This window comes from Lissotriton vulgaris, chromosome 6 (assembly GCF_964263255.1).
Source record: "Lissotriton vulgaris chromosome 6, aLisVul1.2, whole genome shotgun sequence".
NCBI lineage: Eukaryota > Metazoa > Chordata > Amphibia > Caudata > Salamandridae > Lissotriton > Lissotriton vulgaris.
Genome location: NC_141694.1, coordinates 1,865,799,525 through 1,865,814,342, shown reverse-complemented (window position 1 = coordinate 1,865,814,342; position 14,818 = coordinate 1,865,799,525). Strand labels below are relative to the sequence as shown.

The 14,818-nt window shown below is 38.5% G+C and overlaps 1 long non-coding RNA gene across 1 annotated transcript in view; it reads left to right on the top strand.

The window, feature by feature from the left end:
* LOC147709690 (uncharacterized) overlaps positions 1 to 14,818 on the top strand; it is an 83,798-nt gene that overhangs the window by 3,955 nt on the left and 65,025 nt on the right. The gene's annotated exons all lie outside the window — the stretch shown is intronic.

The window sequence follows — 14,818 nt, the reverse complement described above, 5'->3', positions numbered from 1 at the left end:
CTCACAATTAGCACCATTATTTAAGGGGAGCTGGGCCACACGGTAGGACATGCTGGTGCACAATGAGAAAAGAGAGTGTTGCTTTTACTGAAAATACTCAATACAGTTTCTTTGGTTTAGTAGATAATAATTCCTGCTGACCCATTAAGGAACTTATAATTTCACCTGCGTTTGGTTGAGATCACAATGGAAAATAACTAAAATGGAATTAATGGTGGTGCTTTAACTTTTATCAAAATGAGAATTACTTTTTCAAATAATACCAATGCCCTGGTAAAATAATTATAAGTAGACTATTGGAATTTTGGGATCTCTATAGAAGACAATGCAGTGGTTCAGAACTTATAATGGCTCGTGTAAGCCTTCTGCTCCAACATTCAATGTTTGCTTCTTGTTTCTGACTATTTGATTTAAAACATTCTACCCTCAGTAGGTGGGATGGTCTCATAGCCGTTTAACCCTCCTGCCTCACGCTATACTGTATGTGAAAGGCCCTCTGACTCGTTATAGGCCCTCGTGTGGGGCTTATAACTCTGATTCAGGGTTTTTAAGAGCTTGTACAACTCTTAGCAGCAGTCTACAAGGCTACATAAAAAGATTACGAGTTAATATTTATATTGATAATACCATCCTCACAATGTACACTCTTGTTCAACATTTGGATTGCTGCAAAAAACAGGACTCCTGTTGGGATTATGCAGTTTGCAAAGCTTCATGAAAAAAATCTAATTGACTGTAATGCTTTCCATGGAATTAATTTGCCTGGTGCCTGGTCTTCAGAAAATCATTATGGCCATAACGTTAGCTCATTTTCACAATTGGTTGCTACTTAATTCTCACGGCCCTTCTGCTGCTCAGATGCAATATCCTATGCGGTGAACAACCAAAATATAGAATCCAAAATATAGACAGTACAGAATATCGACTCCAAAATATAAATAGGCCAGAATATCGAATTACCAAAATATAGTTAGTCAGAATATCGAAATTGGGGGAGGAAATATCGATTTCAATGATATTGAATTTAAAATATCGATTTCCATAATATCGAATTTTTTGTGTGTTATGTATAGTAGTATATCTGTTAAAATTATGTACTAATTTTGTAATGTATGTTATGTAATTAAATTTTTGCATTTTTTTATTCCGTAGCGGGTCTTGGGTTTATAGTGGAATAGGGTGGGAAGTAGTTTAATTATAGTAAATTAAATATACATTTTCATTTATATGTATTGATAATGAATTGCTTGATAATTAATTATTAATTGGTAATTACTTTTTATTAAATGGTAATTAACTTTTTTTAATTGATTATTTGATAAATATGTTAGTTGTATTATTTATTTTTTGGAGTGGGTTGTGGGTTTATAGGGGAATAGGTTGGGAAGTAATTTAATTGTAATAAAGTAAATATTTATTTTTATTCATATGTATTGATACTTAATAAACAATTAATTTATAATTGGTATTTCATTTTTATTAATTGGGAATTCCTTTTTAATTGGTAATTAATTTGTATTAATTGGTGAATATTTTTAATTAATTGTTTATTGGCATTGATAATTAATGTAATCTTATTTTAATCATTACTTTCCCTACTGTTGCACTCTCTGGAGTGGGAATAGTAATGTTTACCCTCCCACTATCCAACGCTTCCCCTACTGTTACACTCTCTGGAGTGGGAATAGCAATTTTTACCCTCCCGCTATCCAATGCTTTCCCTACTGTTGCACTCACTGGAGTGGGAATAGTCATTTTTACCCTCCTGCTATCAAACCCTTTCCCTACTGTTTCACTCTCTGGAGTGGGAATAGTAAGTTTTACTCCTACGCTATCGAAGGCTTTCCCTACTCTTGCACTCACTACTGATTAAGTAATGCTCCCTTGATGCAAATTGGCACACAGCAGAGTAGAATAATATTTCTGCTGGAAAAAAGGGCTCCTTCCCAGTGCAACATAGCTTTTGCACTAGTAAGTTAAAGCCCCTGCAAGGGGTTATGCAGCTCTGCATCAATATGCTTGCTCTTCACTTCGCAAAGCATTTAAAAACCTGACTCAACGTTTCTGCTAAGTATGTCCAGCTCTCAAATTAGAAAATGTAACTTAATTTTATGAGCAACGTTATTATGGGAGGAATTTTGACTGTCCCACTCACTTTATCAGGGCGGTCTTAGAAGATGGTCCCTAAGTAATTGCCCACTTTAGACATGCCTTAAAATGTCTCTGCCCCTCATACATATACTTTATGTGGCATGTTAGTACCCATTTTGCCATATCTACAGTGCTCTTTGAAAACCAACAGAATTGGGTAGCTTAGCATAGCTATGTTTTATTATGTTGTATACATTTGATAATCCACGGTCTTATTATTGATGACCTCACTACATTCGTAATAAGCCCCAGCATTGTTTTCAATGCCTATTATGGACACTCCTCTCCTGCTCTTTGGCATGCTGAACAAAACTGACTACAACTGCCCTTTTATTGACTTGCCTCCATTACACGTAGACCTGCTACTATGCTTCCATGCATTACCAGCATGCAGTCCATAAATTAACATTTCTGGTCATTTTTCAATCATGAAGTTGTTATGGTTGCTAACACTACAGTGTAATGGATGGTTTGCTTGGTCATCTGGCTTAGAATGCGTAGCGGTGTGCAAAATATGCATGGGCTGAGGTACAGATGAGGACCCATAAAGATAGGTGTCTGTAAAAGAAGAGCGCAATGCAGGAGCAGGGTAAAAAAGAGGTATTGGAGCCTGGAATAATGGCCCAATCCTCCACGAAAAAGGCAAGAAGGCTGGAAAACCAACTTCTGATGAGACACAAGATCAGGTCCCCTCTCCTCAGGGAGATGCCCTGCCGGCACTTGAGGAAAATGAGCCCCAGGAACTTGGGCCTTACACAGCAGAGCTTCTAGGCTCAGGAGGGCCCTCCAGGAAAGTTATTTACCTGGCACAAAGCACCTGTCCCACTCTTGAGAGACTCAGAAAGAAGCTACCGACCAGGAAAAGTGAGATGTCAGTCACGCCCATTAAACCTAATGGGAGGAGGGACTCCCATAAACTGAGGCCAGAGGCCCCACATCTGGAGCCACTAGGACAGTTGTGGTTCCTCAGCAATACAGTGAGTTCTTATTTACCGTAGCACGTGGCATCCCCCTAACTGGACATCTTGGCCAGACAAAGGGCCTAATTTATATTTTGGGGTGTGGGTTACTCTGTCACAACGGTGACGGATATCCCATCCGCCGAAATATTAATTCCATTATATTCTATGGCATTTATATTTCGGTGAAGGGGATATCCGTCATCACTGCGACGGAGTAACTCGTCTGCCGAAATATAAATCAGGCCCTGGAAAAGGTTAGTTACCCACTTCTACTGGCCAGGTATGTCCCAGAAAGGGAAGGAGTGTTACCTGTCAAGGCAGCGGCAAGACAGGTAGTAAACCAAAGTTCCCCTTAATTACACTACCAGTGGTTGGGGTTTTCTGTGAAAGGGTAGGGACTGACATTGTTGGTCCCTTTGACACTTAACAGCATCACGAAGCAGATGTATACTGGTGGTAGTGTATCATGCCACAAGGTATCCTGAAACAATTCTCCTTAAGACTTTCACTGCTACTGCAGTTGCCAGAGCCTTCTTAACCCCTTCCATGCTGATGACGAACCCCAGCCGTCATGCACTACAGTGCTCGTGTGCTGATGACGGCTGGGGTTCGTCATGGCCCGCCCGTGTTCGGCCTGCGGCCGCACACGGGAAAAATCGCGGCCGCATCGAAGGGGTTGAGTACTTATACTAGAGTGTGTTTCCCTAAGGAGGTGGTTTAAGACAGAGGTAATAACTTCCTGGCTGCGTACCTAAAAGCAGTGTGGAATGAATGTGGTGTGACTTATAAGTTCACTACCCCATATCACCCACAAACCAATGTGGTAGTGAGATTGAACAAGACCATGAAAGGAATGATCATCATGTTAACTTTGGAATATCAATGCACATAATGGTATATATATATATATATATATATATATATATATATATATATATATTACCTACTGGCGATAGCCAGTAGGTATATATAGTTAGGATTTTTTCTCTATGGAACTTTTGAAAATTCTATGCCTAATAACTTTGGCGTTTGTGGACGGAATCGGCTGAAATTTTCAGGAAAATGGCACATTTTGTTTCTGAGCAGCCCCTGAAAATTTGGTGGGGTTTCGTCAAGGGGGGGCTGAGAAAAAAGGGGGGTCCCAAAACGCGTTTTTTGCATTGAGTTTTCCATAGGGCGGTTGGACTCACTTTTAGCTCGAACGGCTGAATGGATTTGCACGAAACTTGGCAAAATTGTAGGGACTGTTAGCCCGATGTGCCTTTGCTAGGTCTCAATATATGTGCTTCAGTGGATTTTGAGAAATTAACGTTTAAAACAAGATATATATCTGTAACAGCGCTCCGGGCAGCGCTCCGGTTCGCGAACTTTTCGCGTATCGGAACTTTGCGAAGCGAAGCTGATTGGCTCTCCGGTGTCTGTCAACATTCTAAACAGTCCGGAGCGGCCGCCATCTTGTCTCTCGGTAGGATCGAGAGACAAGAGGAGGCCAAAACAAAGGGGGAAATGAAGGAAAGGGGGCAAGGTAGACCCCTTCTGACCCCCTAGGATTGATGAGGGGGATATTATAAAGCCACGCCGGGCCCAAAAAAAAAAAAAAAAATCCGATTTTTTCGCCGTAGAGACGCGTCTTAGTTCGCGAACCGGGCAGCTAACCGGGCAGCTAACCGGGAAGCTAACCGTCAGTGTAACCCAAAAAAAAAAAATAATAAATTCCGATTTTTTCGCCGTAGAGACGCGTCTTGGTTCGCTAACCGGGCAGCTAACCGGGAAGCTAACCGGCAGTGTAACCCAAAAAAAAAAAAAAAAAATCCGATTTTTTTGCCGTAGAGACGCGTCTTGGTACGCGAACCGGGCAGCTAACCGGGCAGCTAACCGGGAAGCTAACCGGCAGTGTAACCCAAAAAAAAAAAAAAAATCAGATTTTTTCGCCGTAGAGACGCGTCTTGGTACGCGAACCGGGCAGCTAACCGGGAAGCTAACCGGCAGTGTAACGGGAGTCTGAGGAGTAGCTGATTGGCTGTCAATATTGTAAACAGTCCGGAGCGGCCGCCATCTTGTCTCTCGGTAGGATCGAGAGACAAGAGGAGGCCAAAACAAAGGGGGAAATGAAGGAAAGAGGGCAAGGCAGACCCCTTCTGACCCCCTAGGATTGATGAGGGAGATATTATAAAGCCACGTGGGGCCAAAAAAAAAACAAACAAAAAAATCCGATTTTTTCGCCGTAGAGACGCGTCTTGGTACGCGAACTGGGCAGCTAACCGGGCAGCTACCGGGAAGCTAATCGGCAGTGTAACGGGAGTCTGAGGAGAAGCTGATTGGCTGTTATCATTGTAAACAGTCTGGAGCGGCCGCCATCTTGTCTCTCTGTGGGATCGAGAGACAAGAGATGGAAAAAAAAAAGGTGTAAATGAATGAAAGGGGTAAGGCAGACCCCTCCTGAACCCCTAGGATTGATGAGGGGGCTATTAAAGTTCCCTGGGGGGTGAAAAAAAAAATTTGCGATTTTTCGCGGTAAAGGTGCTTCCTGGTACGTTAACCGGGCAGCTAACCGGCAGCGTAACGGGAGTCCGACATATTGTGTTTTTTGAACGTTTGTGATATGTGCACGTGTGGATTTTGTCTAATTAAGGTTAAAAAAATATATATATATCTTTAAGCGTGTTCTGGCGCGCTTACGTTTTGGGTTTGGTTTGCGCTGCAGAGACGATACGTCACGGTTATGCGATGCATCATGAGGCGTCTCACGGGCTACGTGATACGTCACTTAATAAAGAATATATTTTACAGCTATAGATATTAGCTTTTAAAAAACCAATGAAATTCACAGAAAAAACCATAGGTTATAGACCATATATAGTTAGGAATTTGCATTTACAAAACCTTGAAAATTCACTGAAAAAACCATAGGTTATAGACCATATATAGTTAGGGATTAGCATTTAAAAAACCTTATTTTATTTGCACAAAACCATTGAAATTCCATATATAGTTAGTTGCACTAACTATATATCGCGGACCCGCAATCCACTGCTAATGATGTCACATATTACATCATTCATGACATGGTCAGTGACATCACTGATGACATCACTGATGACATCTCAAATGACATCACTGATGACATCACTGATGACAACACCCAGTGACTGTATGTTTCTGTAAAGTTAAAATATGTCTTACATATTGAAGAATGAGTGGATGTATAAGTGTCTGGATGAAGGATTTAGTAGGTGCATGACTGACTGTATGAGAGAATGATTAAATGTGTCTCACTGAGTGCATGGGTTAGTGATTAAAGTGTCTTAATTTGGCAATCAATATTTATGTTCTTCTGTAAACTGCTGCATGTTTAAATCAGTAGCTATATCAGTAACTATATGGGTTATTGAATGGTTGCCCAAGTATTTGTATGGGAGACTGAGTGTGTGTGTGGGTGGCTGGGAGGTGTATAACTCTGTGCATAGATGTGTGAGCGGTTGATTCCCTAGGTGTATGGGTTCAAAAGTGCATGTAGAAACAGCTGTATGGACAGTTGACTGTGTGCATGAGTATATTGGTGAGTGAATGGATATCTCAGTTCTACATGTCAAAGTAAGTACATATGTAAAACACACTCCATGTGAGAGTTGACATATATAAATAACTGAACATAAGAGTCAGTGAATGTGAGAGTGGCTGTATGAATCATTGTGAACTTGTATCAAGGATTGTATAAGAGAGTAAATATGTGTTAGTATATGTTTGAATAAGTAAGGTGTGTATAACTGTATAGTTAAGGAAATGGAGATGTGATTGATTCTTTGCATGACTGAATAGGTGTGTGAGTAACTCCATGGATGTGTGACAGTCTGTGAGTGCCTGTTTACACTGAGTGTATCAAAGGTTATATTAGAGTCTGAAGATGTATTATCACATAAATGATATCATCAGTGATGTAATCAGTAATGTCAAATGAGATGTCAGTGATGTCATCAGTGATGTCATTTGAGATGTCATCAGTGATGTCATCAGTGATGTCATTTGAGATGTCATCAGTGATGTCATCAGTGATGTCACTGACCATGTCATGAATGATGTAATATGTGACATCATTAGCAGTGGATTGCGGGTCCGCGATATATAGTTAGTGCAACTAACTATATATGGAATTTCAATGGTTTTGTGCAAATAAAATAAGGTTTTTTAAATGCTAATCCCTAACTATATATGGTCTATAACCTATGGTTTTTTCAGTGAATTTTCAAGGTTTTGTAAATGCAAATTCCTAACTATATATGGTCTATAACCTATGGTTTTTTCTGTGAATATATATATATATATATATGTATATATATATGTATATATATATATATATATATATATATATATATATATATATATATATATATATATATATATATATATATATATATATTACCTACTGGCGGTCGCCAGTAGGTATATATAGTTAGGATTTTTTCTCTATGGGATTTTTGAAAATTCTATGTCTAATAACTTTGGCGTTTGTGGACGGAATTGGCTGAAATTTTCAGGAAAATGGAACATTTTGTTTCAGAGCAGCCCCTGACAATTTGGGGGGGTTTCATCAAGGGGGGGCCGAGAAAAAAGGGGGGTCCCAAAACGCGTTTTTCCCATGTTAATTTCCATAGGGCGGTTGGCCTCACTTTTAGCTCGAACGGCTGAATGGATTTGCACGAAACTTGGCAAAATTGTAGGGACTGTTAGCCCGATGTGCCTTTGCTAGGTCTCAATATATGTGCTCCAGTGGATTTTGAGTAATTTAGGTTCAAAAAAAGATATATATCTGGGCGGAGCCTAACCACACATCTGATCTGATTGGCTGTCAGCACTTCATCCAAGAAGTGTTGGCAGCCATCTTGGGACCAATATACATGATAGCACCTCATTAAAAAGCATTGTAGTTAATAGAGGGTTTTAGGACTTTAGTTACATTATAAATCATTTGTTGATGGTACCATACTCGTTTTAGGAATTGTGGTGGGTTCTAAGGTGATTTTACCATGTGAAAAAACCTTCTGCTGTGATATCATGAATATTGTTTGAAAGAAAACTAATATCTCATGATTTTCCCACAGTGGTTTGGAAGGGGATCTATAAGCTAAACTGAAAGCATATTTTCTGTAAATTCACATTATCTTTCTCAGTCATGTGAAAATGAAGTCTGACATTCTCAGTAAAACATGTACATCCAACAAGGACAGAGACTGTCAGTTGATTCCTTTGTGTTCTACTGCAGCCTCCTAGAGTGTTCTAAAGAACAACTAGAGCGCTAACAGTCCTACTTATTACAAAGGTATGGCACACCTGAAGCCATCTTGATTGGAATAAAGTGGTAACTCTTAAAACATTTAATTTAAAAAGAAACAACATGAGGGGGTATATTTTGCCATAGAAAGTATGATTAGTGCTGCAGAATGAAAAATTAGGGCACATTTTGAGTGACTTCTCAAATCCTTTTCTATTTCATTAAAACATTCTGACATGCAGTCTCCCAAAATGGCCACCAGAGACAAAAGAGCCCAAATGTAGCCCAAATATCACCCAGATGTAGCCCAAGTATAGCCCAATGACAGAATGTCCCAGAGTGTTCTAAAGAACAACTAGAGCGCTAACAGTCCTACTTATTACAAAGGTATAGCACACCTGGAGCCATCGTGATGGGAATAAAGTGGTAACTCTTAAAACATTTAATTTAAAAAGGAAAAAAATGAGGGGGTATATTATGCAATAGAAGGTATTATTAGTGCTGCAGAAAGAAAAATTAGGGCACATTTTGAGTGACTTTTCAAATCCTCTTCTATTTCATTAAAAAATTCTGACATGCAGTCTCCCAAAATGGCCACCAGAGACAAAAGAGCCCAAATGTAGCCCAAATATCACCCACATGTAGCCCAAGTATAGCCCAATGACAGATTGTCCCAGAGTGTTCTAAAGAACAACTAGAGCGCTAACAGTCCTACTTATTACAAAGGTATGGCACACCTGAAGCCATCTTGATTGGAATAAAGTGGTAACTCTTAAAACATTTAATTTAAAAAGGAACAACATGAAGGGGTATATTTTGCCATATGAATTATGATTAGTGCTGCAGAAAGAAAAATTAGGGCACATTTTGAGTGACTTCTCAAACCCTCTTCAATTTCATTAAAAAATTCTGACATACAGTCTCCCAAGATGGCCACCAGAGACAAAAGAGCCTAAATGTAGCTCAAATATCACCCAGATGTACCCCAAGTATAGCCCAATGACAGAATGTCCCAGAGTGTTCTAAAGAACAACTAGAGCGCTAACAGTCTTACTTATGACAAAAGTATGGCACACCAGAAGCCATCTTGATTGGAATGAAGTGGTAAGTCTGAAAACACTCAATTTAAAAAGGAACAACATGAGGGGGTTAATTTTGCCATAGAAAGTATGATTAGTGCTTCAGAAAGAAAAATTAGGGATCATTTTGAGTGACTTCTCAAATCCTCTTCTATTTCATTAAAAAAATTCTGACATGCAGACTGAAACATGCACTTTGAATACCAGCAGCAGACGTCCCTGGTGAGCAGTAGCTTTACTACAGTGATCTAATGTGCAACTAGAGTGCTAACATTCAGAATTTATGGCAAATGTGTGACACATCTGAATGCCTTCTTGATGGAACCAAAGTAAACAAGCATTGAAAATGCAATAGATCTCGCCCTCGTTTAAGTTAAAGCCATTCTGTTTGTAATGAGGTGGCTTTTTAGCTTTGCTTTTATTAGTGTTTTTTCAACTTTCATGTAAATAACATGCATCTGTATGCATACAAGTATATGTATGCATGCATTTATGTTTGTATTTATATAGATATACAGATGATATATGTTTATATATGTATGTATATATATATATATTCACTGAAAAAACCATAGGCTATAGACCATATATAGTTAGGAATTAGCATTTACAAAACCTTGAAAATTCACTGAAAAAACCATAGGTTATAGACCATATATAGTTAGGAATTAGCATTTACAAAACCTTGAAAATTCACTGAAAAAACCATAGGTTATAGACCATATATAGTTAGGAATTTGCATTTACAAAACCTTATTTTACTCACACAAAACCATTGAAATTCCATATATAGTTAGTTGCACTAACTATATATCGCGCACCCGCAATCCACTGCTGATGATGTCACATATTACATCATTCATGACATGGTCAGTGACATCACTGATGACATCACTGATGACATCTCAAATGACATCACTGATGACATCACTGATGACAACATCCAGTGACTGTATGTTTCTGTAAAGTTAAAATATGTCTTACATATTGAAGAATGAGTATTCAATTTCTCCAATATGCGGACGACATTGCAATCTTAAGTCAAACACCAATAGGCCTACAAAGATCAATAGTGGAATTAACAGATTATTTTGAGAGAGAAGGCCTGGAACTAAACATCAAAAAAACAAAAGTGGTGAGATTGGCGGGCACCAGTAAAAGTTCTTTCAAGTGGTTCACTAATGGCAGACTCATAGAGGAAGTAACAGCGTGTAAATATCTAGGGGTCACAATAAGCAAAAACATGTCATTTTCAACTCAAAAAAGAATAATCGCGGCAAAAGCACAATCACTGAGCTTTGCGTACAAAGTTCTCCAAAAGAAACTGCGATGCCCTTCATACGATCACCTGCTAAAAGTAATGGCAGCCCAAGTTCTACCCACTCTCTCATACGGTCTGGAAATATGGCACGGAAAAGAATCAGACATTTTAAATACCCTACAGACAAAAATATATAAATCTGTGTTTCTCCTACATAAAGGAACGGCCCCGGCCCAAATCAGGCTGGAATTTGGTTTGCAAAACCAAATATACCAAAGGAAACCAGCACTAGTGAAATGGTGCTGGAAACTGAGAATGGCAGAGACAGGATCCTTAAATAATTTATGTTGGCAAGAAATCAAAAAACAACACGACCAACAGGAACCTAATTCATGGGGCTACGACCTGCGAGCATCATTGGAAACCCTCAAAATGGTGGAGATCTGGAAGAACCCACCAGAAGAAGCCGCCTTTAAAAAGATTTGCAAGCTAAATACAAAAGCCCTCTCCTTGGTTGAAGACAAAAAGACCCTGGCCAAACGACGACACGCATGGACTATCCTAAATTCGTACAAATGTTTAAAACCACAACCGTACCTCACGGCGCACTTTAGGCTATCTTTAAAAAGAAAATACATGGCCCTCAGAATGGGTGACCATTCCTCCAAAGACTTGATTCCATCTTGGAAGGACACATATCAGGGACAAAGATGCAGACTATGTGATTATCACAGTGAGACACTGTGCCATCTCCTGTGTACATGTGCCCCCTTAAAAGAAAAGAGAAAAATTTTATTGAAACCAATTTTTAACATGCTACAGATTCGCACCTGCAGGCAAGCTGTGATTTGCTTGTTGGGAGGAGGTTCAAACATTTTGGCATGCCGTGGGGTAAAATTTATGAATTTTGTAGAGTCTCAGTTTTAAAAAGCAGAAACAGATCATAGATAAGGCCTGAGACAAAGTGGTTAATTTAATGAACAGTAAGATATATTTTATTTAAATGAACTTTTAACTTGCTACTATTTTTATGGAAGTCTTTTTTGTATATGTATGCTTTATGGTTATGATTAACCAAATAAAGTAAATGTTTGACTGACTGACTGACTGAGTGGATGTATAAGTGTCTGGATGAAGGATTTAGTAGGTGCATGACTGACTGTATGAGTGAGTGATTAAATGTGTCTCACTGAGTGCATGGGTTAGTGACTAAACTGTCTTAATTTGTGCATCATTATGTCTGTTGTTCTGTAAACTGTTGCATGTGTTGATAAGTAGCTATATGAGTAACTATATGGGTTATTGATTGGTTGCCCAAGTATTTGTATGGGAGACTGAGTGTGTGTGTGGGTGGCTGGGAGGTGTATGACTCTGTGCATAGATGTGTGAGCAGTTGATTCACTAGATGTATGGTTTCAAAAGTGCATGTGGAAACAGCTGTATGGGCGGTTGACTGTTTGCATGAGTGTATTGGTGAGTGAATGGATATCTCAGTGCTACATGTCAAAGTAAGTACATATGTAAAACACAGTACATGTGAGAGTTGACATATATAAATAACTGTGCATAAGAGCCAGTGAATGTGTGAGTGGCTGTATGGATCATTGTGAACTTGTATCAGGGATTGTATAAGAGAGTAAATATGTGTTAGTATATGTTTGAATAAGTAAAGTTTGTATAACTGTATAGTTGAGGAAATGGAGGTGTGATTGATTCTTTGCATGACTGACTAGGTGTGTGAGTAACTCCATGGATGAGTGACAGTCTGTGAGTGTCTGTTTACACTGATTGTATCTAAGGTTATATTAGAGCCTGAAGAGGTTCATCGTATTATCACATGAATGATATCATCAGTGATGTGATCAGTAATGTCAAATGAGATGTCATCAGTGATGTCATCAGTGATGTCATTTGAGATGTCATCAGTGATGTCATTTGAGATATCATCAGTGATGTCATCAGTGATGTCACTGACCATGTCATGAATGATGTAATATGTGACATCATCAGCAGTGGATTGCGGGTGCGCGATATATAGTTAGTGCAACTAACTATATATGGAATTTCAATGGTTTTGTGTGAGTAAAATAAGGTTTTGTAAATGCGAATTCCTAACTATATATGGTCTATAACCTATGGTTTTTTCAGTGAATATATATATATATATATATATATATATATATATATATTCACTGAAAAAAACATAGGTTTCACACCAGTTATAGTTAGGAATTAGCATTTAAAAAACCTATTAAATTCACTGAAAAAACCATAGGTTTCACACCAGTTATAGTTAGCTGGACATCCAGTGAATGTGTGTCTTTCTGAAAAATAAATATGTTTTGTATATGTATTTGTAAAGTACGATGGAAGAATAAATGGTTAAATAAGTGTGTAAATGGATGTTTGTTTTTAAAAGAATTGATTGGTTAACTGCCTTATTAAGTGTATCTTAGTGAATACATATATTACCAAGTAACTTTTAAATATTGAAATGTATGTATCAGTGTTTCACTTTGTGTATAAGTGGCTGTATGGGTTGGTGACTGACTCACTGTTTGTATGTGTTTTGAAGACAGCATATGTACAGGACTGTATGGATGGATGAGTGTGTATATGTGTATGTTAGTGAGTAAACGACTGTCTCACTATTGTCTTTTTCAGTAACGACATATGTTTTAATCTAGTATATGTGAGTATTGATTTATAAAAGTGAGTATATGTGAGAGTGAGAGATTATAAGAGTTCCTGTTTAAATAAGTATGTGTTTATATAAGTGATTGTTTAAGAGAGTAAGTATGTGTAAGTATTATTAGAAGTAAAGTGGTAGTGTGTGTATTGCTGTATATGCAAATAAATGGATGTTCAATAGTTTATTTGCATGTGTGAATATGTGTGTGAGTAACTTTTGGATGACTGTCGAAGTGTAACAGGATGTATAGGTGTATCACTACATATAATGAGTGAGTATATGTATGAGTGACTATATAGAACTGTTGGTGAATGAGTGGATGTGTATATAGATGGTGGAATTACTGAATTGTTTGTTGTAACTGGTATGGGTATCTCCATTTTTTTTAAAATGTTAAATACTATTTTTGAATATGTGTTTCAAGGCTTAGATTACACTGAAAGGAGGTATCTCACTCTGTCACAAGGATGGTGTCATCAGTGATGTCATGAGTGATGTCACTGACCATGCCATGAGTGATGTAATATGTGACGTCATCAGCAGTGCATTGCAGGCGCGCAAGTTATAGTGAGTCCAACTAACTCTAATGTGGGAATTTCAATGGTTTTATGTCAGTAACATTTCCAGCTAACTATAACTGGTGTGAAACCTGTGTTTTTTTCAGTGAATTTAATAGGTTTCCTAAATGCTAATTCCTAACTATAACTGGTGTGAAACCTATGGTTTTTTCAGTGAATTTCATAGGTTTTTTAAATGCTAATTCCTTTCTATATCGAGTTTCTAACCTATGTTTTTTTTTACAATTTGCTGTTTTGTGTAAGTATTAATTTGTAAGTTTTTTTTTTTTCTTTTATCATTTTTTCCTGGGGCGCTTCGGGTGCGCGCTCCGGTAAGCTCTCCGGTAAGCTCTCCGGTAAGCTCTCCGGAAAGCGCACCCAGAGCGCTACTTTCGTTCGTGGGAAAAAAATATGAATGAAAAGTTAATAAAAACGCAAAACATTTCGTACCATACAAATAAAAGCAGTTTTTTTTATAAGGAAATGAAAATGATTTTGCATTTCCGTAAAACTATGATGACTTCACTTCGGCGCACAACGTAAGCGCCACCGGAAGCGCCTACGTTCGCGCCGCGTATTCGCCCCCGGAAGCACCTACGTTCGCGCCGCATATGCGCCCCGAAAGCGCCTACGTTCGCGCCGCGTGTGCGCACCAGAAGCCCATCAAGTCATGTGACCTTAAAATAACACTTTTCATTGGTTGCTAACAGTTTTCTTTACAAAGAATGAAATCCCCACACGTTTCCTTCACTTCTTCTTTCACTTTTGTGACTGCAAGACATGCCTTTTTGCTCCTGGATCTTTCTTGGTTTACCATGGCTGCCAGAGAATCCAGCAGTGATGAAGA